Below are 16,578 nucleotides of genomic sequence, written 5' to 3' on the forward strand. Positions count from 1 at the left end.
ACTCACCTTAAGACTTTCTGTTTCTCAAGAACTCCCTGTCCTGTGACAAAAAAAAAAAAAAAGAAAAGAAAAAGAAAAAGAAAAGAAAGAAAGACAGACAGAGAACCTAGAGGGTTAACCTTGTAGAGTTATGTGTAAGATGAACCACAGCTTCTGGCCACACGTGCACATGATCTGCGTGTTTCATCATCAAGCTGCTAAGTCACATGAGGGTTTGGGGGATAAAGGTATTAGTGCAGTGGAGGCATTATTATTCCTATCAGAGCAAATTAGTCTCATTGGGGGAAATATGCCTTTGGGTAAAATATATATTGAGTTATATAGAAGGAATGAATTACATACACTCAGATGATACTACATAAAAGCCTCATTTTTTCCTCATAAGGGAAAGTTTCTTCTGTCAATAGAAATAGTGAGGGCAAAGCTATGCAGTCTGTACATGTCATCTGTACAAAACTCAAGGCATAATTTGGTATTTCACAATTCTATCAGCCAACTGTCCAAAAAACTTCAAACAAATATATTTGTAAGTCCCCCCAAGGACATAATTCTCATCATATGGTTAAGTCTTAATGAACCAGATCACCCAGGAAAGCAAGTGTGGCAGAGATGTGAAGGAGCACATAGTGCATTGGGCACATTTTCTAACGACTTCATGTCTCTAAACAGAAGAGACTGTAAGAAGAAACTGTGTATATGATGTGCTGTCCTTTTACAATTTTTTGACACTGAAAGCATTTTTTAAATTCACTTAGGTAATTTCCATGCCTTTCCCAGAATATTGTTGTAAGGGAGAGCTCAAAAAGATGAATCCAAATGAATGCTTCTTTAATAATCAAGCCTTTTTGGTAAGTATGCATAAATACAGCCAAATGTGAATGTGAAGATAGTGTGCATCAGGATAAAGTCTAAATGACCTTATTTGGCAGGGGGGAGTGTGAAGAATAGTTATTTTAAGCAGGACGATAGAAGAAGAGTGAAATATTTTTGTCACTAATTAAAATGGAGACACTTTTCTCCTTTATATCATCCACTTAAAGCACCTAGGAAAAGCAAACTGATGGGATTAAGAGCAGAGGGATACAAACATTGCAAATTAAATTCATTGCTGTTGTTGCCACGACACATATTTCCAGTGCATTTATGTATGTATGTCTGTGTATCTCAATAAATAAACCCAATGAGCTCAGCTATAAGAACAATTTGCCAACTTATCTCTGAATAACTTATCTCTTACAACTTTGTTAGGTTTTCAGAAATGTCCTAAACTCAAAGGGCTGAATTTAGATCCAGTATGTGCTTCTAAATCTGATTAAAAAATACCGAGTCTAGCCTAAGGGCTGCTCTGTAGGTCCACAAACCATGTTCCCACTACCTCTCCTAGAAGTCAGTGCTAAATTGAGGAAACAGAACCTTTCTTTGATGCATGACCTCACTATCCCCACGAACATGGGGGTATGAAGTGATAAATGAAATTACTGCAACTTGTACCCACCAACTAGAGGAAGCTGTGAACACCAGGAGAGGTTGCCCTTTCATTAGTACTGTATCTTACACTTGTCTCTTCCTTTAGCTCTATCTCTACCCCTTTCTCTGATACACTAATTTCTCTCTGTCAAACACACACACACACACACACACACACACCCCTATCTTATACACTCCCTAGAAGAAAGCAGTGTTTTATATAAGATTTTGATTTTTAAAATGTTCTTTTCTAGTTAAAATTCCATGAAATCCCTGAAATATCTTAAAGCACACCAGGAAACTAAGCATAACATTACTAAGATAAGTTCCAGTGAGGTCATAAAGCAGTTAGCATTCTTCACATTAGATGCTTAAACCACCATAAATGCATATATGCCTGGATCTATCTTGAAGCTTATATTTTAAACAAGCCGTGAAAAGTATATCCAGACCTTTACAAGTTTAGGAGAAATTAGAATGAAGCTAACACAAGGTCAACCTTTGCCCTCTGTACTTGCTCACAAGTGCCATTGTCCTAAAATCAGGTAGAATGACCTTAGTTATATAGCATTAGGGGAATATGACCTTTTGTAATCCAAAGTAGAGTTTGGGGAGATGAGAAGCTAATCAAAATTATCAGTGTTTTGTGGCTGGTGATCAGTGGTTTAAGTCCACATTTACAGTTGTGCCAGAAACAATGATTTTGACACAGCTCCAGCCAGTTATCTCCTGGAGCTTTCTTGGAACATCAGTTTGGGTTTTTTTCTGCATTACAATTTTAAGTGCTGATCTCATTTTGGGCTGCTGTGTTCCTTTGAGGTCATTTTTGGAAGTAGAGAGGGGATGGTTATTCATCTGACCTCTCAGATTTGAATACCAACTGAATATTTTATACAGCTTACTCCTCAGGTCAGTTGCCAAATAAAGCTTGGCTATTTGCTTCTTAGACTTCTTATGCACAGCTTAGGGAACAAGTACTCTTTAACAACTGTTAAAGGTACTTCACAAGACCTTCCAAAAGCGAACAAGTCTCCATCCAAATCTGAACCCAGGATATGTATGTGCTAAAAATGTATGGTTGGATCAAATGTATGGTTGGACTGTTATTATGAACTCTTCCATAATAATATTTCCAGCAAAGAACAATGTGAATTTCACTGCTTTATTTGCAGGGATGAAGGTCAGATTGTCAAATTGCAGATCTTGGGTCTTCAATAATGGGCCACTGTGTCTAACCTCCATTTCTTTTCCCCACTTATAGGAAGGAACAAAATAAAATGTTTTGTGGAAGTTTATATTGAAATGAGGTCAGGTAAACTAATGACTGCTTGGTATTTTATGACAAGTTTTATAACCTTGGAGTTGCCATAACTTTCAAACGATCATCAATAAAGTTTTATTGCGAAAGGGTCGCCATGTGTCTGAATGCTTTTGCACATAGTAAAGGCCTGCTGCCCATTGGCTCAGCTCCCCAGCCCCTTTTCACCCCTGTCATGAAGTCTTCCTCTTCTTATTAAAGGTTGGAAAGGCCTCAAGTCTGCTCTCCTTCATCAGATTGGCAATTTGGAGACTTGGTGAAAATTATTTATTCACAATGAAATGACACATATAACAAAATGCAAGAATATGTATCAAGACTCTAAAATTAGATTTTAAATGGACTCAAGTAAACTAAATGACGGTCTTTGGTGGGAGTGGGGGTCTGAGGAGAGTTTATTTCAGAAGCAGTGAATGCTAGGCTGTGTATGTCTGTACAGCCCAGAGGGCGGTCATTAAATAATTAAGCGCTAAGGGGTGGATAATAGTCTTCTCAAAGACAAAACAAGTTTCTCAAGACTTCTCTAACCAATGAGAGAATCTTAACGATTTAGGAGACCCAGCATTTCGTCCTACCAAACTGTCCCAAAGAAGGGAAGGAGGAGTGGGCCAGAGCTCGTTTGCCCGACTGTCCCCAAACACATTCTCAGAAACGCTCCCCAGGGTCAAACCAAGAACTCCAGGTGTCTATTTCACAGCGTCAGCTCTCATGTTCAGATTGAAGTCCGCGTACACCACCAGCCCTACCTTGTCTGCTGTCAAACATGGTGTGGAAGTGAAGCCGAGAATAGTGTCCTGCGATTTGGATGAAGAGAGCTATAACGAAAACTGATACAAAAAACGAAGCCTCTGCTCTATGCATTCTTCAGACAGCTACTCCCCTTCGGGCGAGGGTTGTGACAGAGAAAGTAGCAGGAGTTCTGGCAGAGCGATGGGAGGAGAGGCGAGAGAAAACCTGGGAAATCGGCCGCAGGCACTCGACCCATATCCGGACTTGAATTCCGTAACTTGCTGGGGCAGCCCAGGGGTGGGGTAGTTCAGTTGGTTAGAGCTTCGTCCCTATACTCCAAGCCTGGGGTATAGGCACATACAAGAATAAACCAATGAATGTTTAATAAGTGTAACAACAAATAAATCTCCCCCTCCCCCAGAGGGAAGACCATCGGCCCCTTACTTTTTCGTACGGACCTGTGCAGATCTCCACTCCAAGCAATTTCCAATGTACGCTGTTGCTCTGGGGAAAGTTATCGGTGGGTATTGCCCTCCCCGGTTCTCCCACCACTTCCCAGGCTCGGCGTCCGGCACTTGGCGGAAAGGGACCTCCAGCTCAATGAAATTGTGCCCGCTGCACTTCATTTTCCCTTGGGCCTAAGCCCCTGGAGCCGCGCGTCGGGGACTCGGACCCTGAGCCATATCTGCTGAGAACAAAGGGCCAGAGCCCTTTACTGCCCCGACGCTTGGGGGCAGGAGAGAGCAGCCCCACCCGCCGGACCGGCCTCCCAGGGCAGCGCGCTCTGGACCCTGCGCGGCGGTGCCAGCGGGGCTGTGGCGTCCGCCGCCGGCCGGAGACCAAGCTGCCCTTCATAGGACTTGAGAACTGCCTGCTTAGAATCCCTGAAGAGCTCGGAGCTCAAGGTCTCTTTAAGATGTTTCGTGGCCCCTTGAGTGGGCTTGGGATCTCCAGGGCGAAGGGGGTGTTGTGGGGGAAAAGGCTCCCAATCGCCCCTCCTCTCCTATCCAGGCCCTGTCCTGGGCGCTCCCACTGAGGCGCCCGGAGCAGACACGGCCCAACAAAGGGCGCCTAGGGCATCGCCGCGGGAGCAGACTCAGAAGGGCTTCTGCGGCCCGCGCCACACACTCGGGTCGCCGCGGGCTCCTCGTCAGAGCTTCCTGGAAGCACAGCCGCGGGCGTCCCGGCGGCGGCTCGGGCGGGGGACTGCGACTCACTCCACCTGGCGTTCGCACTGCGGGAGTTCCGCGGGGAAAGGCGAGGCGGGAAGCCGCGGCGCACGCACGCACGCACGGGCTGTGGCGCCACCTCCCGAGGAAACCTCGCAGGAAGTGCGGCTCCCGGGTGGCCTGCGGCCGTGGCTACTTTGGCGTCGCGCTAGTGCCCTAGCCCGCGCTATTTCCCCAAGTGACAACGCGAAATACGTGTGGCAACAGCTACTACTCCCCGTTGGTGGGTGTCCCCACCAAGTGATGAAGGGAAGGTCCTCGGCTCCCGGAGGATTTACGAACAAGCACACATCCGAGTTCTTGTGCGCCCGGCCTGAGGAAGGCTCAGAAGGATGAGACCGCTTTGACCAGTTACCAAGGCATCTCGGGCCCCTAGGCTCCAGCAAGAAGTAGGAGGAGGTGACCTGAGCTGAGGGGTGTTTGCGGCCCCCAAGGCAGGCTTCAGGTTGCAGTGGAGTCAAGCCTTTTAGAAGGGATCCAGCTCCGTTCACTGGACTTGAGCAGAGCCAGCCTCCCCCGGGGGTCACCAGGCCGCTATCTGCACCTCCACGGAAAAGAAGGCTTTTCCTCTCTGTTTGTACCAAGAAGCTTAGACATTTTTGAAAGTAACGTTTTAAAAAAGAAATTACGTGAAAGTGGGAACAATACATTCAGAAATACAGAAAGAACCATTTTCAGATTTAGGGTTCTGAAGTTAATTACACTCGAACACCAACCCCCCTCCTCCCGTCCTCCCTCCCACTTTCAGGGACACACCATTCCTGAGTTCCTTTCTCTGCCTTTATTCTTGCCTTGTTTTGAAAACTTGGGCTTTTCTGTTAGTGAACATCGTTCACTTGAGTGGAACAGTAGCGGATTAGTAGGTCATTTCTCTTTACACATTAATAGCAACTTTAAGCATATCTTATGAAAATCAGCCCAGGATGGCTGTGAAGGGATTCAGAATCTCAAGGTGGAATCCTCCCGTCTGTGTTATCTCTGGTGAATTGCTCTGGGTTATGCTCTTGTTGTAATTATCTGGCTCTCTGAACAGTCCTAGAGAGGAGTTGCTGTGCTTTTAAAGTTCTGACCAAAGGGCTATAAGTAGCTATCCTCATTAATCTGGAATGGCACACTCATATATTCATATTTATTGAGTACTGGCTATGTGTTAATCACTGGTGTGGGGATACAAGGTCAGAGAATAAAGATATGGCCTAACTGGACCATTTGGATGATAAAATGCTGCTCTTAGCTTGGGATTCTCTATAGGGCCAACTATTTCCCCCTGGCAAAAGCAAATTTTTGTTTCCATCCTCAGGCACCCTCCAATTCTCTTTGTAAGTCAAGGAGAGGGTGGCCACAAGACAAGTAGATTCTACAACCAAGCTGAACCTCGCTTCCAAATAGCAGAATCCAGGTGTCTGAGGCTCTACCTCTGGTTTTGGATGATTCATCCAAAATGTGTGGTCTTTCTTTATAGCTTCAATAAGACAATAATATCAAAGGCAGTAAGATGCTCGGACTGAAGAAGAGAATCTCATAAACAGTGGCAGACAGCTGGCTCCTCTCAAGGATATCCTGTTGTAACAGAGCAAACGTTGCACATGCTGGCACCCACTTGGCAGGGCACGGGCACCTCCCTGCTTATCTCCCAGCTTTTCTTCCTTTCTTCTTTCCTAGGGCAAAGTACAATTCCCCCATTCACACAGTGTGAATTTTGATAGCTTACTGGAAGTCTCCCACAGGCCCACCCAAACAAAGATCTGCAGGAACCCTATCTGGACCCTTCAACATGAACATTGGGAAGCCCCCAAAGACCAGGCAAGAGGGAAAGCTCTGGATGGAAGGCATCAGCCTTCTCTCAAAGCCAGGCTCCACAGGGAGTCAGAGGGGTTGTAGTGGATTTGGTTCCAGGGTTCACCCTTGAACCTTTCCTTGCCACTTTTTTCAGAGGCTTAACTTCCTGCCCCTAATTGAAAGCCACAAACCACAAGCTCTTGCAAGGTCAATAAACATAATTTCCTCTTTTGATAAGGCTTCTAGAATGAGGGAATGCTTACTTCTTACATTTGCTCATTTTGTAAAGTGCTTTTACACATACTATTTCACTTATCAATCTTGAAAAGCTTTGACAGTCTATATATGGGATCTCTGAGGCATAAAGAAATAAAGTGACTTTTATTCAAAATGGAGGGAAAATGGAAAGTAGCAAAGTTAGTACAGCTGTAGATTTGTACTTCAATAAGGCATTTGAAATAGTTCCTTATGTCAGCCTTGGAGCTAAGATTAATAAATGTGGCCTGAGTGATATAATTGGTTGAATAGCTTATTTACTCATTACATTCTTCAAAAAAATACTTTTAAGCATTTGCTGTGTGTCAGGAACTGGGCTCATTACTGGAGAAACAAAGATAAATAAGCCATAGTCTTCAGTGAGACATGTACATGTATATTAGCAATAAAAAAGAATATAATGTTGTCACAAAATGCTATGGGAATGCAAGAGGGACCCAAAGGATGGTTTTCAGGCTGATAAGCTGCTGGCATGCCCTCGTAGTTGTGAAAAACAGGACAGAAAAGATAAGAAATATGGAAGAGGATACCATCAGTGTATAAAAATACCTTAAGTAGATAGGATAATTAGTCATAAGTGACACTAATCAATATATGGTAAGTATAAAATTCTACCTTCAGATACAGAATAATTGCATAGATATATGGACTGTCAAAGATAGCAGCATAGATGACGTTGAGGCCTCCAGTTGACTGCAAGCTCAACATAAGCCTAGTATATTAATGTTCTTAGCTCGTGCTCAAGTAGCACATCTAACGTAAGGCTGATTATTCTGCTTCACTGGAATCAGAACATGTCTCACACATTCTGGTCTTTACATATCTAAGAGAGAGGTTGGCAATGGAAGTGTGTGTGCAAAGTGATGCCATCAGAGTGGTGAAAGACCTTAAACTAAGTCTAGTAATGGCTGGTGAAACTGGGATTGTTAACAGAAACCAGAAGACTCGGGAAGGATGGCATAATTGTCCTCAAATACTTGAAAGACATAGAAAACATGTAGAGCTTATTCTGTCAAAATAATACAGTTAAGGTTTTCTCAGTTTGTAATTCAGAGACTGATGGGGTAAGCCATCCTCAACAAACTTGACTGTCCTTTCCTTATAGATGCTCTATGAATGTAGAGCCACATCCATCTTGTTTGCTCAGTAACCCAATGCCTTGCTCACAGAAGGCAGTCAATGAAATTCTGTTGCAGGAGCAACTAAATGAATTATTCCATGTGGCTCCAAAGGACAGAACTGAGACACAAGGGCAAAAGTGTAAAGCTAGACGATAAATGAAGTCAATTAATTTGGTTATTAATTAGGATCATTGATGTAAGGAAAGATGTATAATTCTGATTTTTTATTTCAATAATCACTCACCTGTTTGGAAAAGTACTTTTCTATCCTTAATTTTTATTCCTCCCTAAGAAATATTACATAAAGAGGAGGTAAATGGGTCTTACTGGACCTTGGTTGGCCTTTAAGCTCCTTAATATACTGACTGCTCACCAATACATAGGTTCTCCTTGGGAATGGGAGGAACATAGGGAAGGAGGGAGGGCCTAAATAAGATCTTGTTTGATCTTAGATGCACTTTACACCTGTAAGAGGTGGTCCCAAGAGTATCTAAGTCATTTAGGGGAAAGGCTATTCAGGTTTGGCTGTGTTCTTTGTTAGCTCAGTGGGTTTCAAAATTTTTCAAAGGGATGACTTGCATGTTGTGTGAAAAATGATAGAGATATTTTAATTATGTTGATTCTTCCAATGCATGAACATGGAATATCTTTGCATTACTTCGTGTCTTTCTCAATCTTTTTTTTTAGTAATACTTTGTTGTTTACTGTATATAGATCCTTCACATCCTTTGTTAAGTTTATTCTCAGGTATTTTTTGTTGTTGTTGTAATTGCAAAAGTAATTGTTTTTTCATTTCTTTTTCTGAAATATTATTGTTAGTATATAGAAACACAATGGATTTTTGTACCTTGATTATTTAACTTGCAACTTTACTATATTTGTTTATTGTTTCTAATAGTTTTTAGTGGAGTCTTTTATTTTATTTTTTATTTTTAAAAAGATTTCACTTATCTATTTTTAGAGAGAGAGGAAGGGAGAGAGAAAGAGAGGAAGAGAAACATTAATGTGTGGTTGCTTCTTGAGTGACCCCTACTGAGGACCCGGCCCTCAACCCAGGCATGTGCCCTGACTGGGAATCAAACCAGCGATCCTTTGGTTTGGAAGCTGGCACTCCATCCACTGAGCCACACCAGCCAGTGCTGGTGGAGTCTTTATAAAGACTCTGTATAATGATTCTACATAAAAAGTAATTTCCTCTGCAAAAAGTGACACTTTTACTTCTTTCTCGATTTGGATGCCTTTTACTTCTTTCTCTCTCTTGTTTTTTAAAGATTGTATTTATTTATTTTTAGAAAGAGGGGAAGGGAGGGAGATGGACGGAGTCAGAGGGAGAGAAACATTGATCAGCTGCCACTTGCAGGTATGCCCCCAACCAGGGACCTGGCCCACAACAGAGGCATGTGCCCTCACCTGGCATCCAACCTGCGAACCTTCAGTTTACATGCCGGCACTCAATCCACTGAGTACATTGCTGTTTTTGTTACTATGACCTTATAGTAGTGTGATATTAGGCAGCATGATTCCTCCGACTTTGTTCTTCTTTCTCAGAATTGTTGTTGCTATGTGGGAACTTTTGTGGCTCCATATATATTTTTGAATATTTATTCTAGTTCTGTGAAATACATCACTGGAATCTTGATAGGAATTTTGTTGAATCTATAGATTGCTTTGGGTAGCATGGACATTTTAATTATGTTAATTCTTACTATCCATAAACACAGTGTGTGCTTCCATTTACTTGTATCTTCTTCTATTTCTTTCTTCAGTGTCTTATAATTTTCTGAGTACAGGTCTTTTACATCCTTGGTTATGTTTATTCATAGGTAATTATTCTTTTGTAACAATTGTGAGTGGGATTATTTTCTTAATTTTCCTTAATTATTGGCATAGAAAAATCTGTCTGATTTCTGGATATTAAGTTTGTGTCTTGCTACTTTGCTGAATTCATTTATCAGTTCTAGTAGTTTCTTGGTGGAATATTTGGGGTTCTCTGTGTACAGAATCATGTCATCTGCAAATAATAGCAGTTTTACTTCTTCTTTTCCAATTTGGATGCCTTTTATTTCCTCTTGCTGTCTGATTGCTGTGGCTAGAACTTCCAGTACATGTTGAATAAGAGAGGTGAAACTGGACATCCCTGTCTTGTTTTTGGTCTTAAGGAGAATGCTTATAGTTTTTGCCTGTTGAGTATAGTGCTGGCAGTGGGTTTGTCATATATGGCCTTTATCATGTTTAAGTATATTCCCTCTATTCCCACTTTGCTGAGAGTTTTTACCATAAATGGGTGCTGGGTTTTATAAAATGCTTTTTTAGATCTATTGATATGATCATTCATTTTTTTATCCTTCATTTTATTTATGTGGTGAATCACATTTATTGATTTGTGCCAACCTTGGAATCCCAGAACAAATCCCACTTGATCACATCATATAGTCTTTTTGATGCATTTTTGTATTTGGTGTGCTAATATTTTGTTGAAGATGTTGGTGTCTATGTTCATCACAGATACTGGCCTTTTCTTTGTTTGTCGTGTCTTTATACGGCTTGAGAATAAGGACAATTTTAGTCTCATAAAATGAGTTTGGGAGCCTTCCTTCCTCTTGAATTTTATGAAATAGTTTGAGGAGAGGTGTTAGTTTTTGTCAGAATGTTTGATAAAATTCACCCGTGAAGCCATTTGGTCCATGGCCTTTGTTTGTTGGGAGTTTTTAGATTACTGTTTCAATTTCACTAGGTGTAATCTGTCTATTAAGATTTTCTGATTCTTCTTGATTTAGTTTTAGAAGGTTGTATGTTTCTAGGAACAATATCCATTTTGTTCAGGTTGTCCAGTTTGTTGGCATGTAGTTGTTCATAATATTTTCTTACAATCCTTTGTATTTCTTTGGTGTCAGTTGTCATTTCCCGTTTCATTTTTGATTTTACTCATTTGCATACTTTCTCTTTTTTTCTTAATGAGTCTGGTTAAAGGTTTGTCAATCTTGTTTATCTTTTCAAAGAACCAGCTCTTAGATTCATAGATCTTTCTTTTGTAGCAATTTTTAGACTCCATTTTGTTTATTTCTGCTCTAATCTTTATTATTTCCTTCCTTGTTGGGAACTGCCCTGACTGGTATCAGAAGCTGAAACCCCTGCCTAGGCTAAGGCTAAGGGAACGCCCTTGGAACTGGAAGCCAGCAAGGAGACAAAAGCTTATCTCCCTGGCAGGAATGCTGCTTCTGCTGCTGAACCCCAAAAAGCTTGGTCGGTTAGCCAAAGACGGGTAAGATTCCCCACGGTGGGAATGACCTAAGACAGGCACGATCACTTTGGGAGGCCCCCCAAAAGAAGGACTTGGGGGGCTGCAGCAAAAGGGGGTGATGGACTCTCACTCCTCGGCTTTGACATAGCCTGAGTTCTCATCGTCTGGGAGAAAATCTCCTTATTGCCTTAGTTTCCGTGCTAAGCCTGAAACAATGACAGGGTGGTGCAGCTCTGTGCTGAAAAGGGCAGATTCCCTGGGTCATCAGGCCTAAGAAAGAACATGTAAATTACTGTGAAACCTTCTTTGTTTAGAATGCTCTCAGTTGAATGAGAAGGGTCCAAGGAGGAAGTTTGTTCCTCAAAGCCTTACAGCTCTTTGACCCCCACTCAATAGACCAGCAGAGTTCCTTGTTTTCTATAGTTCCTTACTTCCCCCTGATAAGTACTGTACTTTACCTGAATTATTATGCAAAATAAGCCCAATAAAAGCATGTATGGACAGTAAATCGGGGCGCCCCCCACTAGGGGGGGTGGCCATTTCGTCCCTACTTCCCCACAGAAACTAGTTTGTCTCTGTGCATGTTTGTTTCTCGCGTGTTTTTCGGCAAGCCATCCACAGCGTTCCGTGGTCACTGCTGGCCGGTGACCCACGTGCAACACTTCCTTATACTCACTTTGGGCTTTGTTTGTTTTTCTTTTTCAAGTTCCTTTAAGTGTGAAGTTAGATTGTTTATTTGAGCTTTTTTTGGTGTTTTTTTTCTTTTCTTTTCTTTTTTTTTTTTTTTTTTTGAGATAGGCCTGTAATGCTATGGATTTCCCTCTCAGGAATGCTTTCCCAGTGTCCCACAGATTTTGGATTGTTGTGCCCTCATTTTCATATGTTTCAAGGTATCTTTTGATTTTCTCCACGATCTAGTTGTTGATCCATTCATTGTTTAATAACATGCTGTTTAGCTTCCATGTCTTTGTGTGTTTTTTAGTGTTCTTGTGATTGATTTCTAGTTTCATAGCATTTGGTCAGAGAAGATGCTTGATATGATTTCAATCTTCTTAAATTTGTTGCGACTTGTTTTGTGCCCTAACATGTGGTCTATCCTAGAAAATGTTCCATGTGCACTTGAAAAGTATGTATATTATGCTGCATTGGGATGAAATGCTCTGAAGATATCAGTTAACTCCATTTGATCTAGTGTGTCACTTAAGGCCACTGTCCCCTTGTTGATTTTCTACCTGGAAGATCTATCCATTGAAGTCAATTGAGTGTTAAAATCCCTGACTATCACTGTATTTCTGTTAATCTCTCCTTTATGTCCATTAAGATTTGCTTCACATATTTAGGTGCTCTTATGTTGGGTGTTTAAATGTTTACTAGAGTTATAGCCTCTTGTGGGATCATTCACTTTATCATTATGTAGTGTCCTTCTCTGTCTCTTACTATAGCCTTGGTTTTAAAGTCTATTTTGTCAGATAAGTACAGCTACCCCAGTTCTTTTGTCCTTTGTATTTGCATGAAATATCTTCTTCCATCCTTTTAGTTTTAATCTGTGTGTATCTTTTGATACCCTATGTCTCTTGCTTGGAGCACTGAAGCCATTTACATTGAAGGTGATTATTGATAGATACGTATTTACTACCCCTTTATTCTTAGACTATTTTCCTTTGTTTTCTTTCTCCTCTTTTCTTCTTCTTCTCTTTCTTTGTCATTGTCTTCTTCTTTTCTTCCTCTCCTTCTTCTTCTCTTTAACAATTGTTGCAGTACTAATTTGTTGTTAACAAACTTTTTTAGCTTTTTCTCATCTGGGAAGCTCCTTATTTTTCCTTTGATTTTAAATGATAGCCTTGCTGGGTAAAGCAGCATTGGTTGTAGGTCCTTGCTTTACATCACCTTGAGTATTTCATGCCACTCCTTTTGGCCTGAAATATTTCTTTTGAGTAATCAGATGACAGTCTAAGTGGTGCTCCTATGTATATAACTACCTGCTTTTCTCTTGTGGCTTTTAGGATTCTCTCTTTGTCTTTAGGCTTTGCTATTTTTCATTTATGATCTTTCCCAATCTTTGAGTCCAACTTGTCTGGGACTCTCTGAGCTTCCTGGTTTGTGTCTTTTTCCTTCACCAGATTAGGGAAGTTTTTGGTCTTTATTTTTTTTAAATGGGTTCTTGATCCCTTGCTCACTTTCTTCTCCTTCTGGTAATCCCATTTGTTATACCTCATGTTGTCCACAGTATTCCTTAAGCTATCCTCATTTTTTAAAATTCTTGTTGCGTTTTGTTTCTCTGCCTGAGTGTCCAAATTACTTATTCAATCTTCTGCTTCATCTAACCTACTGTTTATTCCTTCCAATGTATCATTTATTTTAGATATTGCATTCTTTATTTCTGACTGGTCCTTTTTTGTGGTTTCTATGTCTTTTTTCATGCTGTTGAATATCCTTATAATGATTCCTCTAACTCTCTAATAAACTGCTTGTCTCCATTTCACCTAGTCCTTATTCTGGAGAACTCTCATGTTCTTTCATTGGGGTCTCTTTCTTTGTCTACCCACTTTGGCTCCTTCTTTGTATTTTCCACCCTATTTGTTAAACTAATCAATGATAATAGCCTCAAGCTGTAATCAACAGACTGGCTTAAGCACCACAGGGTAAGGCAGAGTAACTCCTGTGGGTGGAGTTATTTCTTCCCCTCAAGCTGATGCCACTTGGTGGGGAGTGCTCTGCCTGAGAGAGGTGGCTTCTGCAGTATGGGGAATGACTTAGTACAGGGACCTTGGTGGCTGTTCTTTCGGTTCTCACCCCAGAGCCACCAACCCCAGACTTTCCTCAAGTGTCTCTAGTCCTCTCTGCTCTCCCTGTGCTGGATCCCAGGATAAATGACTGCAAATGAAATTTTGTGTATTGGCCCATTAAGAGGCTCTCTGTGTTTCTTTGGCAGAGAGAAATGCTGCTGCTTTTCATAGCTGGGTGTTATTGGGTTTCTTTCCAGCTCTGGTGCTGAGGTTGGGGAGCCCAACTCGGGATATAGACCCCCACTTCTCAGGGGGACCCCCCCAGACACTGAAATATCCCTCTGAATCTTCAGCTGCCACCTGTGGGACCCCAACCAGCCCTCTCACACTGCCTCTACACTTCCTACCAGTCTCATTTTGGTGCAGGGGTTTCTTCTCTCTGCCTTTAGTTATTAGGCTTCTTTCCAGCTACTGTTCAGTTGGTTATTCAGGATTATTTCTCTACAATTTAGTTGTAATTCCTAATTAGTCCTGGGAGGAGGTTAGTGTAATTTCTATTTACTTCTCTGCCATCTTGAATCAGCCTCCTATACCTATTTTTATTGATTGTTTTAATCATTTTAGCTAAAGCAATTTACAGATTTAATGTAATCCCCATCAAAATCCCAATGGCATTTTTTATAGAAATAGAACTAAACAAAAAATCATGACTCATGTGGAAGAGCAAAAGGCCCAAATAGCCAAAGTAATCCTGAAGGAAAAAAAAAAGAACAATGCCATCAGTATCACACTCTCTGATTTCAAATTATACTGCAAAGCAACAATAATCAAAACAGCACAGTATTAGCAGAAGAAGAAACACAAAGACCAATGAAACAGAATTGGGAGCCCAGACATAATCCCACATGTATAGGGGCAAATAATTTTTATGAAGGAGCTAAAAATAAGTAATAAAGAAAAGAAAGCTTCTTCAATAAATGGTGCTGGGAAAACTGGAAAGCCACATGCAAAATAATAAAACTACCCTGTTTATCCCCACATAAAAATATTAATTAAAAATGTGTCAAAGATCTAAATATAACCTGAAACAATAAATTACACTGAAGAAAACATAGATATTAAAATTATGAATTTAGTCTTTGAGAGATTTTATGACTTTGACCCCAAAGGCAAGGGAAGCAAAATAAGTGAATAGGACTATATCAAATTAAAAAGCTTGTGCCTGGCAAAAGAAATGACAAAAAAAGGAAAAGACAAGCAAATGGTAGATAATATTTGCAAACAATAGCTCTGAGAAGGGGTATATATCCAAAATATATAAAGAACTCATACAATTCAACACCAAACAAACAATCCAATTAAAAAATGTGCAGAGAGCCTGAATAGACACTTCTTCCAAGAAGACATACAAATAACATATATGAGAATATGCTCAACTGACTAGCTATTAGAGAAATGCAAATCAAAGCTACAGTGAGATACCAGCTCACACCTGTTAAAATGGCTGTTATCAACAAGACAAATAATAACAAGTGTTGGAGAGGTTGTAAAGAAAAAGGAACCCTCATTCACTGTTGGTGGGAAGGTAAACTGGTATAGCTGCTATGGAAAATAGTATGGAGGCTCCTCAAAAAATTAAGAATAAATTTACCATATGACCCAGAAAACCCTGTTCTGTATATCTACTTGAAAAATTTGAAACATTTATTTACAAGGATATATGCAGTACTTATGCACTGCAACATTATTCATGGTGGCCAAGACATGGAAGCAATCAAAGTGTCCTTTGATATATGATTGGATAAAGATGTGGTGCATATATACAATGGAATATTACTCAGTCATAAAAAAGACGAGACACTACCATTTGCCACAACATGGATGGATCTTGACAATATCACACTTAGCAAAATAAGTCAGACAGAAAAAGTCAAGAACCATATGATTTTACTTATATGTGTGATATCAAACTAAAAGCAACAAATGAATAAATAAGAAAAACAAACAAAACTCATAGACGTAGACAACAGTATGGCATGGTGGTTACCAGAGGAAAGGGGAGTAGAAGGATAGAAAAGGGGAAAGAGGGTCAAATATATGGTGACAAAAGTTCTGACTTTGGGTGGTGGGCACACACAGTAGTATAATGTATCATAGAATTGTGTACTTAAAACCTGTATAATTTTGCCCTGGCTGGTGGCTCAGTGGATTGAGTGCTGGCCTGTGAACCAAAGTGTCACCAGTTCGATTCCCAGCCATGGCACATACCTGGGTTGCAGGCCAGATCCCCAGTGAGGGGAGTGTGAGAGGCAACCATGCATGACTGTTTCTCTCCCTCTCTTTCTCCCTTCCCTCTCTCTAAAAGTAAATAAATAAAATATTTTAAAAAACCTGTATAATTTTATTAACCAATGTCACCCCAATGAATTTAAATTATTTATTTTATTTTATTTATCTTTTATTGTTGTTCAAGCAATAAATTTAATTTAAAATGATAGTGAGCCCTCACTGGTGTGGCTTGGTTGGAGCGTCATCTTGTAAACTGAAAGGTTGCAGGTTCAATTCATGGTCAGGGCACATAGCTAAATTGCATGTTCAGTCTTCATTTGGGGTGCTTATGAGAAGCAACCAATTAATGTTTCTCTCTCATATTGATGTTTTTCTCCCTTTCTCTGTCCCTCCTCTTCCCTCT

Source organism: Phyllostomus discolor, chromosome 1, assembly GCF_004126475.2.
Source record: "Phyllostomus discolor isolate MPI-MPIP mPhyDis1 chromosome 1, mPhyDis1.pri.v3, whole genome shotgun sequence".
Classification (NCBI taxonomy): Eukaryota; Metazoa; Chordata; class Mammalia; order Chiroptera; family Phyllostomidae; genus Phyllostomus; species Phyllostomus discolor.